We start from the raw sequence: 11,206 nt of genomic DNA on the forward strand, positions 1-11,206 counted from the left end.
TGGCGCGATCCCGTAAGATCACGATGCGTGGTAGACAAAAGCCACCACCCCCGCGGGTTAATGTGCATGCAATTCACGCGATCGAGGCTTTTGACTACCGTCCGATCGTGCGACGGACGGTCAGAAGATGCGGAAAGTGCACGGGGTTTAACACCGCCCTCGTGGGTTAACGTGCGCGCAAGTCGCGCGATTGGGGCTTGCGACTACCGTCCGATCGTGTGACGGACAGTCAGATGACGAGGAAAGTGCGCGGGGTTTAATCGTGCGGTAAACATAGTGGAGACCGTCGGATCATGGGCGATCAGCGGTGGAGATCAAGGCGGATGTGACAGGGAAATATTATGTCAGGATGCAGCGATCAACGAAAAAAATGTAGTTTATATATATATATATATATATATATATATATATATATATATATATATATATATATATATATATATATATATATACTTTAACACTATCCATCGGCAGCCAAAACCTTACATACATGTGTTTAACACGATTGGAGGCGAAAAGCGGATTGGAACATATATGCACAGGTGGCTGTGGATGCCTGTTATCATTGAAAAAACAGGCCTGGATTATAGTTTTTAACACATAGTGACCGTAAAGCCAAGAATTTGAATGGAAAGCTAGCACAGAGGAAGTCACAACGATCAAGGAGGGAAGCTGAAAGATCAAGTGAGTAAGGGGAAACGACAACGACTGAGGAGGAAGCCTAAGAGACAGTGTAAGCGGAAACGAATGGACAAAGGCATGGGAATGTATAAAACAGTAGAAACAGGGAACTGTTGGTGCCATTATGGTGGTGAAGAACTCGAGGGTGAGATAGTAGAAGCAACAGAGGCAGGAGAGCAGGAGTGAGACAACCTCAGCTGAATAGAGTGCAGCAGCATACATGTTTATACCAAGGTTGGGTTGGAGCCCAAGAGGTTGGAGCCTCAGAACTGAACAGGACTGAAGTCATTGGGGTAGGTGCTCCTAAGTACAAAACCACTACAAAACAGAGTTGGTGCTCTAGAGGTTGGAGCCTCACTTAAGTCCAAGTTGGAGCTTGGAAACTATTCACAATCAGATGTATACTTTTATTGTATTTATTTCTTTGCATTGTCTTGAGTTTTAATAAAAGCATTAAATTCAGCTGTTGATTTCTGTGTTCTGTGTATACATATACATATCTATATAGGTTGTTGGCAATCACTAGAACAATTAAAAAATAAAAAAGAAAAATCATTGTAAGAAATACTGATTCACCTCGCCCCTCTCAATATTTCCAACAATTGGTATCAGATCAGGCTTCTTCATACTAGCCTAATAGCTTGAAGAAGGATCCGTAGCCATGATGAGAAACCACGAAGGATCAGGAAGACCTCCTTTGTTCGATGGCACTAACTTTGGTTTCTGGAAGAAAATACTGAGTTACTATTTAATGTCCCTTGGACCTGAAGTCTGGCATTTTGTTCAAAATGAATACAAAACTACTTCCACTCTTCCAACAGACCAAGAAGAGAGGAAAGCCTACATCACAAATGCAAAGGCCATGAACTCCATCGCTAGTGGAATCACTGATTTCGAGTTCACAAAAATCATGCACTGTACCTCGGCCAAAGAAATGTGGGAGAAGCTAGTTGGCTTGTACGATGGAGACTCAAAAGTAAAAAAGGCAAAGCTTCAAACTCATAGAAGACAATGTGAAAGTTTGAGGACGGAAGATGAAGAAGATATTGCAGCATACCTCCTCCGAGTAGCTGAAGTGGTAAATTCCCTGAAAGGATTGGATGAAAAAGTTGAAGAAAGTACCATTGTTCAAAAGGTATTAAGGTCTCTTCCAGACAGGTTTGACTCCAAAATAAGCATTATAGAAGAAGCAAAGGATCTAGATACCCTCAAAATGGATGAACTCCATGGAATCCTCAATACCTATGAAATGAGGAAAGGTGGCCCAAGCTCCAAATATGCAGCATTCAAGGCCTCAAGGTCAAAGAAGGGGAAAGAAAGGAATGAATGTAGTGATGAGTCGGATGTGGAATCCGAATTGGCTCAATTTTTATGAAAGCTGAAGAAAGGATCTAAGCTTAAAGGCAAGTATCCTCTTATCTATTTTAAATGTGGTAAAATAGGTCATTATGCAGCAAAATGTCCTCATAAACATGACAGAGATGATGAAGGGAATTCTAAAAGAATGGCACATAAAAAGAAAGGGTTCAATAAGAAAAACTTCTTCTCCAAGCAAGATGAGTCTGATGAGGATGAGTTTAAGGTCATCAAAAGGAAATCAGACGAGGAAAGTGATCATGATGAAAGCCAAGAAGCATTATTCATGGCACTCGTAGATGATGATGACTCAGGGCTGGAAGGAAATGTAGATGAACTGTTAATAAGTGCCATTGAAGAAAATGAGAAACTACGAAACAAAATCATTTCTCTCAAAGTGGAAAATGAGGAAATAAGAAGGAGAGAAGATCTCTTGGAAGAAAAGCTTAAAGAAAAGGAAGAGACTTGTGAAGAACGCGAGACCGAAATAGTGTCTCTGAGAAAGGAGTTGGAGCAAATTAAAAAGGGCTGTAAAAGCTCTCAAATACTTGAGACTATTTTGAAAAATCAAAAACCTCAACATGACAAGTCTGGAATAGGTTTCAAAGGATAATCCTCAAGCACTAAGAATAATGCAAAAAGCTATGCCGATGCACTTTCCTGCAATCCAAAAGATGAAAAGTGCATCCCAGATCCCAAGAATGAAGAGAGAATTACTCCAAAGAAGAATGTGGAGTCAAATCATGGACACTACAACAAATACAAACCTGTACTCCACCAAGGGCCCATCACAAATCCAAAGAACGAGGGAGGAGTAATTCCCAGGAAGGAAATCGACTCAAACCATGGTTGCTTCAACAAGTACAAAACCATCTTTCTTGGACATTGCTTTCGCTGTAAAAACTTCGGTCATCAAGCCAGACATTTTATGGCTCGCAGAAGTGAAAAGACAAAGCTAAAGGATAAAATAATCAACTCATATGCCCCCAAAAGGCAGGGACAAATCAAAACCTTTAATTCATTTGATCCCTTGACCAAATTTGATCTGATTTGCTCTTTCTGCTACAATAATGGACACTATGAACAAGACTGCCAACTCAAAGGAAGAAAGACGAGTAGTAAGAACTCCAGCATGTACAAATGCGGCCTGGATCTATATGCTCAAAATAATGGAAACTAGTGGTTTATAGATAGTGGGTGCTCCAGACACATGACAGGAGACAGAAGGAAGTTTGTCTCACTGAGCAAAAAGGAAGGGAATGTGTCCTTTGGAAGTGGATCAGGTAGAATTGTAGGAAAAGGAATAGTTACTCTGACCAATGGAAAAGGAAAATCTCAAGATGCTCTGCTGGTTGATGGACTCAAACACAATCTCTTGAGTGTCAGCCAAATCTGTGATCAAGGGCATAAGGTTGTTTTCAGCACCAAAGACTGTGAAATAAGGAACTCTGCCTCAGGGAAACTTGTGGCAAAAGGGGTGAGGACATCATACAACATTTACATTCTAAACAAGATTCAAGAAAATAAATGCTACCTGAGTCAGACAGATGAGAGTTGGCTGTGGCACAAGCGACTTGGACATACAAGCTTCGAAAATCTGATCAATATCAACAAGATCAAAGCTGTACGAGATACCCCAAGGCTACTCAAACCAAATCAAGCAGTATGTGGTCCATGTCAACATGGAAAGCAAACCAGAATCAACCACAAGACAAAGGAACACTCTACATTGAAGCCCTTAGAGATCATCCATGCTGATGTATGTGGGCCAACTAGAAATCAAGCACTCCAAGGAGAAAGGTACTTTGTGTTATTTGTTGATGATTTTACTAGAATGATGTGGATATATTTCATAAAGTATAAATCTGAAACTTTTGAGAGTTTCAAGAATCTAAAAGCCCTTGTAGAAAATGAAAAAGATTCAAAATTAAGTGCCTTAGAACAGACAAAGGAGGAAAATTCACATCAAACGAGTTTAGTGAGTTCTGTAATATTCATGGAATTAAAAGGGAATTCTTGGCTGCCAGAACACCTCAGCAAAATGGGGTAGTTGAAAGAAGAAACCGAACAGTCCAAGAAATGGCAAGAACTATGCTATTAGCAACAGACTTACAGGGTAGATTCTGGAGAGAAGCAGTAGGGACAGCTGTCTACACACTGAATCGAACTCAATTAAGACCAAATTGTGATAAAACTCCTTATGAGATATGGAAAGGAAGACCTACTTCGGTGAAGTACTTCAAGATCTTTGGAAGCAAGTGCTTCATAAAAATAAATGATTGTTCACCAGGAAAGTTTGGTTCTCGGGTTGATGAAGGGATATTTCTTGGATACTCTACACGAAGCAAGGCTTACAAGTGCTACAATTATCGACTGAAGAAAATAGTGGAAAGCATTGATGTAAAGGTTGATGAAGATCTTCCAATAAAGGAAATTGAAGAACATGAAGATGACTCTCTCATTGAAGAAGAAGAACCTAAATAAGATGACATAGATGAGGAAGAAGAAGAAGAAGAAGAGGAAAGAGAACCACCTAATACCCCTTCTAAGATGAAGTATGTCCAAAGACACCATCTAGAAGAGCAGATCATTGGTGATAAAGATGAAGGTGTGCAGACCCGAAGAAGGATAACAGTTACACCCAAGAGAAAAGTCATTGCCCTCCTATCTATGATATAACCAGAAACATTTGCAGAAGCAAGTAAGGATCCTCATTGGGTAAAAGCCATGGAAGAAGAAATAACCCAAATTGGGAAGAACAAGACATGGGAGCTGGTACCTCGTCCAAAGGACCAAAAGATAATAGGAACCAAATGGGTGTTCAAAAATAAAATGAATGAGGAAGGACAGGTTATCAAAAACAAGGCAAGACTTGTCTGCAAAGGCTATTCACAAATTGAAGGAATTGACTTTGAAGAGATATTTTCACCAGTGGACTATATGGAAGCTATCAGGATGTTCTTGGCATTTTCTTGCTCAAAAGGATTCAAAATCTATCAAATGGACGTGAAATCAACATTTCTAAATGGGGAACTCAAGGAGGAAGTCTACATGGAGCAGCCAGAAGGTTTTGAGCTAACAACAGAAAAGGACTTAGTTTGTAAGTTGAAAAAGGATTTATATGGGTTGAAACAAGCTCCTAGAGCTTGGTATGCAAGACTAGATCACTATCTACAACAACAAGGCTTCAAAAAGGGAGTGCTTGGAAGCAGTCTATACATAAAGATAGATCAAGGTAAGTTAGTAGTTGCTCTTGTTTATGTCGATGATCTGATTTTTGCTAGTAATAATGATGAAATGAGCCATGAATTTTCTCAAAACATGTCAAAAGAGTTTGAGGTGTCAATGATAGGAGAGCTTTCCCACTTCCTTGGACTTCAAATATCTCAAACTAGAGCAGGATTGTGTATATCTCAAACCAAATATCTAAAAGACATGCTCAAAAAATATGGAATGGAGGATTGTGCACCCATGAGCACACCTATGACCACAAACTGCAAACTAAGAAAAGATGATGACTCCCCTCTAGTAGATGCAACTCATTACAGGTCAATGATTGGAGCCCTTCTATACTTAACAGCTACACGACCAGACATATTGCAAGCAGTAGGAATGGTGGGAAAATTTCAATCTGCTCCCAAACAATCCCATTTATTAGCTGTAAAAAGAATTCTCAGATATCTGAAGGGAACTTTTGATTTTGGTCTTTAGTACCCAAAGGACTCAACACTGATTGTAACTGCATACACCGATGCTGATTGGGCTGGAAGTATAGATGATCGGAAAAGCACTAGTGGAAATGCATTCTTCCTAGGAGACCGTTTGATATCCTGGCTCAGCAAAAAATAGTCATCCATATCATTATCCACAGCCGAAGCTGAGTATATTGCTGCAACAGACTGTTGTTCTCAGATAATATGGATGAAGGAAGCTCTAAAATATCTCGACATATGTATAGATCAACCAATTTTTGTCTATTGTGACAACACAAGTGCTATCAGTCTCAGCAAAAATCCTGTGATGCACTCAAGAACCAAACACATACCAATCAAGTATCATTTCCTCTGTGAACAAGTAGCTGAACAAAACATTGTCCTGGAATATATCAGTACTAAGGAGCAGATAGCTGATATTTTCACAAAACCTCTTCCTCGAGAAGCATTCGAACATCTGCGTCAAAAGATGGGGGTTATTTCTTTATCATCACTCAAGTTCATTCATAAAGATGTAGTAGGAAAGGAGGAGCAGTTTGATAGGGGGATTCCATATGCATCCCTTTGCCATTGATGTCAAAGGGGGAGAAAGCAGAAGAATATTGCCATCAATAACAAAGGGGGAGATTGTTGGACACAGATTGTCATTGATGTCAATATGGAAATATTCGAGGAGCAGATAGACGACAGAGATGGAGACTGTGTATGATTTGGGGAGCAAGATGATCGAAGGTTTGAGCAAGGAGAAGCTCCAGAGTGGGGATGTCATTGCGATCGATAAAGCTTCTGGGAAGATTACAAAGTTGGGGCGGTCTTTTGCGAGGTCCAGGGATTATGATGCAATGGGGCCGCAGACCAAGTTCGTACAGTGCCTGGATGGAGAGCTTCAGAAACGCAAAGAAGTGGTGCATTGCATTACGCTGCATGAGATCGATGTCATCAATAGCAGGACGTAAGGGTTTCTGGCCCTCTTTATAGGAGATACTGGAGAGATCCATTTTGAAGTGAGGAAAAAGATTGACAGAAAAGTTGCTGAATGGAGGGAAGAAGGCAAAGCTGAAATTGTACTAGGTGTGCCTTTTATTGAAGAAGTCCATATGCTTGACATTGAATGCTTCTCATTTTTGAATCGTGCTCTATAGAATGATATGGCACCGATATTGGTTGTTGCAACAAATCGTGGCATCATAAAAATCCATGGAACAAATTACAAGTCTCCACATGGTATAGCAATTGATCTATTAGACCGCCTGCTCATTATTTCGACACAGCCATACATGGAAGATGAATGTGAGCCGTCGGATCAAAGAGCAACGGATCCAATGGTCATCGCACGTGAAAGACGCACGGAGATTAACATGCGGGAGAACAGCGGTTTCGGGTTGCAGGTGGTTTCCTCGCACCACTTATCAGGGCTCGGCGGTATCCGTATATGATGGTGCGATCCCGTAAGATCACGATGCATGGCAGAAAAAAACCACCGCCCCCGCGGGTTAACGTGCGCACAAGTCATGCGATCGAGGCTTGTGACTATCGTCTGATCGTGCGATGGACGGTCAAATGATGAGGAAAGTGCGCGAGGTTTAACACCGCCCCCGCGGGTTAACGTGCGCGCAATTCGCGCAATCGGGGTTTGCGACTACCATCCGATCGTGCAACAGACGGTCAGATGGCGAGGAAAGTGCGCGGGGTTTAATCATGCAGTAAACATAGCGGAGACCGTCGGATCATGGGCGATCAACGGTGGAGATCAAGGCGGATGTGACAGGGAAATATTATGTTGGGGTGAAGCGATCAATGGAAAAAAGGAAGTTTTTATATATATATACTTTAGCACTATCCATCGGTGGCCAAAATCTTACATACATGCGTTTAACACGATCAGAGGCGAAAAGCGGACTGGAACATATATGCACAGGAGGCTGTGGATGCCTGATATCATTGAAAAAATGGGCCTGGATTACAGTTTTTAACACACAGTGACCGTAAAGCCAAGAAGTTGAATGGAAAGCCAACACAGAGGAAGTCACAACGATGAAGGAGGGAAGCTGAAAGATCAAGCGAGTCAGGGGAAACGACAACGACTGAGGAGGAAGCCTAAGAGACAGTGTAAGCGGAAACGAATGGACAAAGGCATGGGAATGTATAAAACAGTAGAAACAGAGAACTGTTGGTGCCATTATGGTGGTGAAGAACCCGAGGGTGAGATAGTAGAAGCAGCAGAGGCAGGAGAGCAGGAGTGAGACAACCTCAGCTGAATAGAGTGCAGCAACATACCTGTTTATACCAAGGTTGGGTTGGAGCCCAAGAGGTTTAAGCCTCATAACTGAACAGGATTGAAGTCATTAGGGTAGGTGCTCCTAAGTGCAGAACCACTGCAAAACAGAGTTGGTGCTCTGGAGGTTGGAGCCTCACTGAAGTCCAAGTTGGAGCTTGGCAACTATTCACAATCAGATTTATACTTATATTGTATTTATTTCTTTGCACTGTCTTGAGTTTTAATAAAAGCATTAAATTCAGTTGTTGATTTTTGTGTTCTGTGTATACATATACATATCTATATAGGTTGTTGGCAATCACTAGAACAATTAAAAAAAAAAATCATTGTAAGAAATACTGATTCACCCCCCCCTCTTGGTATTTCCAACAGCTACATCACGCCATTCCAACGATCGTGATTATAGGTCATCTCCAAAGGGAAGTGAACATTCCAAAGGAAGATATAAGGCAAGCCCTCCTCACCATACTTGCACCAAAGGTAGTCGTTTGAGGAAGGCTATGTCAACCAAGGAGTCACGACATAAGGATCCCTCTCCACATCAAGGGAGAAACAAGGTAAACAAAGTATGGAGTAAGAAAAACCATTTTAGCCATTGCAACAAGGGCGTACATCATAGTTCCACATTTTGGAAGCTCCATCCAAAGCTATGACCAAAGAAACACCAGGAGCATATGAAAGCACCTATGAAGGAACCAATCGATGAAGCAATTCAACAAGGAAGCCAACCGCAAGAATAAATCCCATTTTCCTGGTTAGGTGTAGCCTTTTTGAGTAGTTGAGTATGATCACCATTGTAAACCACATGTTTCTTTTTAAATCCCATAGATGGGAAAAAATTTGTAAAAGTGATGAAGTGTATAACATCACTTATGAATGCAACATAGTGATATTTTGGCCTTTAGTTGGATTGTAAGGAATATGAGTTTTGTTGTAAAACTTGACCATGAGTGTGTTATAAACTCTTGGAAAGCATGGTTTTTCAAGCGAGACATATATTGATAGCTAGATATTTGAATAGGAATACAGGTGTTGGTTTCATCACTTTTGGCTCTGAAGCACAAAGGTAAAGGAGAAGAAAGTGTGGCCTACCAAAGACATTTGTTATGCAAATCAAGATTGTAATATTGTTTACACTTTTGGAGGACCAAAATTCCTTCAGTGGGGAGGAATAATCCAAGTGGATCTGGAAAACATTAAAAAAAAAATCCTTGAAACTCAACAAAACTAGCACCATATCGAATAGTTCATTTCAAGATTTCCAACAGTGCAAACGACGCCTGAATCTGAGTTCGTATGTGAAAGTTATACTCAGTCAAAGTTTCAGTCAAACTGGGCAAAAGTCAAAGTCAAATGATGACATTAACAGTATGTATCGTTGATGTCAGCATGGTGACATGGGAGCCTGGGTGTGACATGTGTCACCTATTTTTGGCATTTTTGGATTGCAAAATGGACTAGTATAAAAGTTCCACATGGCACCAGTGGGGCACGCCATGTGGCACCATCGGGGCACTCCACATGGCACAATCCAAAGAGCACCATGTGGCATGATGTGGTAGTGATTGTACAAATGAAATGGAAGCATGATGACCTGACATACTGGTAGAGTACCGCTAATTGGGTGCACAAGTGGTAGGTTGGCCAGGCAGTATTGGACCAATGGGATCATGCCAGATGGCCTAATCACATTGTGCCACGTGGCACCTCCAAATAGGCCAAATAGCCTTGTGACATGCACAACCTCCAAATTTGTCTCATGCTATGCTCACGTGGGCATACTTTTTGTTGTATATTTTTTGTTATCACGTGGGGATACTTTTTTGAGGGTCTACGGGTTTGACCCTGTGACCTCCCTCAACTACAAAAAACTTATTATATCCATGCCAACCAAGATGCCAAATATATGTCTTGGTATAGTTTCCCATACAAAACATTTATAAACCCATGCAAATCGAATTTGGAGGCTAGTGGGACCGAGGGCAGAGAATGGGTGGAACTCAGAATAATGGAACCGTGAGCATGGGAACCTTACAAGCAGAACCCTTCTACAAGCACATGATTGATAAGGAATATTCTTATGGAATATTCCCTATAATATTCCCATGCATAATTTGCAAGGAATCTAAAAGATTCCCTAAGGGGCTAGAATTTTAGGTGATAGAATATAGTCAAGTTTACACTCATTTTTACTAGGATTTCATAAGGATCACAATGGTGCAGTAATTTTTTGTATCTGGGTAGTGGATTTCAAGGGCCATGGTGGAAAACCACATTCTTCATTAATTGTTGGGCATGAAGTTCGAAACAACAATGCATTTTTTAGAAGTGGGTCATGTTTACAGTGAAAAGTCTCAAGAGGACGAGACAGACCTGCTGGTGTTGTGATTGTTGTGTTTTTTGCATTGAATTTCAAGGTACTCCCATGAATGAAGGTATAATGATGTATTTTTCCATGTACTGGACTTTCTTTTGATGTGTGAATGAAGCGGCCTCCCCACTATTGAAGCAGAGCTTGGAGACGTAGTCCACATTGGATGAACTTCATTATCAAACTTTTGTGTGCATTATCTTTATGGTCTTTTTTATGTTGCTTCTTCTTTAATTGTTTTCATACATGGTTTTTACATACTCTTTCATGAAATTTTGCTAACATCAATCGAAGAAAAGATCTTAGATAATGTCGTTAAATCAGAAATTCCAGATCAATTAACTTGATTCGGAATTTCTAATTTACCGAAATTATCCTTGCATTCTTCAAGTGCAGCTTTTGAATACCAAACTTCTTTGAATCTAATTTTTGGATAGAAAATTTTTTGGGCTGGATTTTGAAAGTGAGTTTTTTGGGCTGAATTATGAAAGTGAGTTTTTTTAGGAAGATTTTGAAAGTGATTTTTTTTGGCTGGATTTTGAAAGTGATTTTTTTGGGTTTGATTTTAAAAATATACATAGATTGAATTATCATGGGGAATCAAAGAAATTGCAAAAGAAAATACGATCGAATTAGAGACATTGAGGCTCGTAAAGAATATTCAAGAAACTATTACAAAAGAAAGAAGGAAGAACACTTAAATATTGAAAGGGTAAATCAATCTCAACATGAAGTTGAACCAAATATGTAGATGTAGATATTATAAATGATATTTAAAATTTAATAATATATTACAAAATTTAATTT

The 11,206-nt window shown here is 40.2% G+C and overlaps 1 pseudogene; it reads left to right on the forward strand.

Moving 5' to 3' along the window:
* The first annotated feature begins 6,442 nt into the window (after positions 1–6,442).
* LOC149146116 (uncharacterized) lies at positions 6,443–7,186 on the forward strand (annotated as a pseudogene).
* The last annotated feature ends 4,020 nt before the right edge of the window (positions 7,187–11,206 follow it).

This window comes from Pinus tabuliformis, chromosome X, assembly GCF_031772625.1.
Source record: "Pinus tabuliformis cultivar Carrire ecotype Pingquan chromosome X, CPIR1, whole genome shotgun sequence".
NCBI classification, from domain to species: domain Eukaryota; kingdom Viridiplantae; phylum Streptophyta; class Pinopsida; order Pinales; family Pinaceae; genus Pinus; species Pinus tabuliformis.